Raw genomic sequence first — 3,887 nt, forward strand, 5'->3', positions numbered from 1 at the left:
GCATACTACAGTGACTCAAACTTATCAATATTTATAGCAGCTCAGTTCATAAAAACTAAGATATGGAACCAGCCTAGGTGACTTTCAACAGATGAATGGATAAAGAAAATGTGGCATTTATACCCAGTTGGATATTACTCAGTTATAACTAACTGTAACTTTATGATATTTGAAAGTAAATGGATGGATCTAGAGACTCTTATGCTAAGTGAAACAAGCCAATCCCAAAACACTAAAGGTCAAATGTTCTCTCTTATATGTGAATGCTAACACACAACGAGGGGGAGAAGGGGAAAAATAGAGGTTTGATAGATTATAAAAAGGAAAATGAAAGGAAGGGAGGAGTACAGGGACAGGAAAGACAGAGGAATGTTTCCGACATAATTTTATTTTATACATATACGAATATACCACATTGAATCTCCACATCATATACAACCACAAAACTGGCATCACAAATAGAATAAGATTCATTCCATGTTTGTATAAAGGGTCAAAATGTACTCTAATGTCATGTGAAACTAAGAAAAAAATCCAAATAAAATAATAATTTAATTTGTTAAAATTAAATTTTATAACCCAAAGATACTTCCAATTATTATTTTATGCCCATTTTACTATATGTTGAAACAGTTTCATAGTTTCTCACCTGCAACATGCTGATTTTACCACTTTTTTAATATCAAACTATGGTCACACACATTTCTTACTAAATTGAGTTTTACATATGAGGGATATTGACACGTCATGTTATAAATTTTAACAAATTTTTATCTAGAGAGAAATACTTGTTATATACCGTTTTCTATTTTCTCCTTTTTTCTTACATAGAAGTCATAATTATTATAAGTAACTATAGGCTTGTAACTGCAGAATATTAATGAATGTAAAATCCATAAGACACAGAGGCATAAAGGTTGCTAATATTTTGTACATCCATAGTTATATGTACCTACATCTTTTGATATGTTACAATATTGGAAATATAGTACTGTACATTTATATAATTCTTCTCATGAGAGCTCTAATTTATTATTTATTTCTCTACTGGTATTTAATAATTGTTGTATACTAAAAAATCTGGGAATATATCATTATTTTACCAACTCCATTTTCTTGAAAGAATAATAGTTTGCATTGGTATCTTACTAGAGGTATGTTGGTAGACATTTCTTTTGTATTCTTTCAGTGAGTTATCTTTAGTCACTTTAATAGATGAAATTTTATACTAAAGACTATGTAATTTGTTAAATTTATTTATTTGGACAATAAAACTATTTTTGCTTTAAGGAAATTGCAATGTACCCACACCCCTTTGATATATCTTACCTAATGGTTATTATATGTGCATATATCTACACACACATATATTCATATATGTCTACACACATTTATATTCATATGCAGATACACATACACTTACATGTGCAGATGCATATATAAATGTGCACAGTTGCACATGTGCAAATACAGATTTAAATATGCACATGTATACACAAAAACATTCACACACATATGTAAAGCAATACCAATTAGGTAAAAACATTTCATAGTTAATTGTTTAAAATATTATATTATTACAGTTGTGATCACATATTGTTTATATTTCTGTTGTCTTATTTTGTTGAGAGCAGGGTGGTATCTGTGCTGCTAACTGTCTCAAGGACAAACAGGACTGCTGGGCCCCTGTGCTTACCAAGGTTGTTAAGAGATATTTGTCCGAGGAATGTGCAGTTGCCTGGAGACCTTATCCGTCAAGGACGAGAGCAGGGCCTAGCCCCGACTCAGCTCCTGAATAGTTCACCCCTTCCCTCCTCCCTTCTTCCTCTAGGATCGTCCAGTTCTGGCCAGACCCAATAAAAATCAAATAGATTGACCGGACCCAACCAGGGAGGTTTAGCTGTTCGAATGTCAGCCAATTAGAAGAACACTGTAAAACTGCTTGCTTTTCCTTATAAAAACCCTGCTGACGAGGGCTTGGGGCCTCTCCTAGCGTCGTTGATTAAGGACGCAGAGGACCGGGTTCGAACTCGCTAATAAATGACTCTTTGCCTCTTGCATTGATCGTGGTCTCTGGTGGTCCTTGTGGGATCTCAAGCCTTTGGGCACAACAATTTGATGTTTCTGAATTACATATTTCATAGCCTCTATCCATTTTCCTTTGTCAGAATTACATGTATTTAATGAATTCTAATACTTCTTGGTCTAGTGAAGATAACCCTTTTCTATGTTCCATTTATTTCCCATGATTATTTTTAATTTTATAGTTTCATACATCAGATGATTAACATTTTGTTATTTTATTCCTTTAGTTGAAGGTTTTTAACGTTATTTTCTGGGGGGCTTGGCAGGCGCCGAGGAGGAAGAGCGAACCCGGACCTCACCTCTCAGCCAAGGGATGACGACTTCAGGCGCTCTGTTCCCAAGCCTGGTGCCAGGTTCTCGGGGGTCCTCCAACGAGTATTTGGTGGAGTTTTGGGCAGGGAAAATGTCATTGAAAGGCACTACCGTCACTCCGGAAAAACGGAAAGGGCTCATATACATCCAGCAGACCGACGACTCTCTCATTCACTTCTGCTGGAAGGACAGGACATCAGGGACCCTGGAAGATGACTTGATTATCTTCCCTGATGACTGAGTTCAAGCGCGTGCCTCAGTGCCCCAGCGGGAGGGTCTACGTGCTCAAGTTCAAGACTGGGTCCAAGCAGCTCTTCTTCTGGATGCAGGAGCCCAAGACTGACCAGGATGAGGAGCACTGCCGGAAAGTCAATGAGTACCTGAACACCCCCCCAATGCCTGGGCCCTGGGGGCCAGTGGGAGTGGGGGCCACGAGCTGTCGGCACTGGGTGGTGAGGGCGGCCTGCTGAGCCTGCTGGGGAACATGAGTCACAGCCCGCTCATGCAGCTCATTGGACCAGCGGGCCTTGGGGAACTGGATGGCCATGGGGCTCTGACTGGGCCAGGTCTGCCAGCAGCTCTTCGTCCAGCTCCCAGAGCCAGTCAGCAGCGGTCACCCCATCCTCCACCACCTCTTCTGCCTGTGCCACCCCAGCCCCCTCTGCCCCAGTAGGCGCCTCGGCAACCAGCCCCAGTCCTGCGACCAGTTCAGGTAATGGAACCAGCGCAGCAGCCAGCCCGATGCAGCCCAACCAGCTGAGCGACCTCCAGAGCATTCTGGCCACCTTGAACGTGCCGGCAGGGCGGGGAGGCAGCCAGCAGGTGGACCTCACCAGCATGCTGACGCCAGAGATCATGGCACCCATTCTTGCCAACCCCGACGTCCAGCAGCGCCTGCTGCCCTACCTGCCCTTCAGGGAGTCACTGCCCCAGACTGCAGAGGAGATCCAGAGCACACTGACCTCGCCCCAGTTCCAACAGGCCCTGCGCATGTTCATCGCGGCCTTGGCCTCTGTGCAGCTGGGTCCCCTCGTGTGCCAGTTTGGCCTTCCTGCAGAGGCCGTGGAGGCCGCCAACAAGGGCAATGTGGAAGCATTTGCCAAAGCCATGCAGAACCACGCCAGACCCGAGCAGAAGGAGGGCAATGTGAAAGACAAGAAGGACCACGAGGAGGACCTGAGTCTGTACTGAGGCAGGCGTGGCCGCGAGGCGCCTGCTCAGGTGGTGGCGCTCCCACCCGCTCCTTTATTCAGACCTCCTGATAAATAAAGGTCCTTTCTTTAAAAAAAAAGAAAAAAGAAAAAAAGGTTATTTTCTGAAGTTTAATTTAATAAATACATTTTGTTTTTCTTCATTTTTGCTCTTTTATTATTTCATAATTCATTAAACACAGGTATGTGTTAATGAATTAGGAATTTCATTTAAAAACAATGCAAACCTAATTGGTGTGTGACAGTCACCAATATTGTATCATATGAGTGCAGTGTGAC

General features: G+C 42.3%; 1 pseudogene; it reads left to right on the plus strand.

The window, feature by feature from the left end:
• The first annotated feature begins 2,398 nt into the window (after positions 1 to 2,398).
• On the plus strand, positions 2,399 to 3,588 carry LOC124975533 (proteasomal ubiquitin receptor ADRM1-like; annotated as a pseudogene).
• Positions 3,589 to 3,887: the final 299 nt, after the last annotated feature.

Source organism: Sciurus carolinensis, unplaced genomic scaffold (genome assembly GCF_902686445.1).
Source record: "Sciurus carolinensis unplaced genomic scaffold, mSciCar1.2, whole genome shotgun sequence".
Taxonomy (NCBI): domain Eukaryota; kingdom Metazoa; phylum Chordata; class Mammalia; order Rodentia; family Sciuridae; genus Sciurus; species Sciurus carolinensis.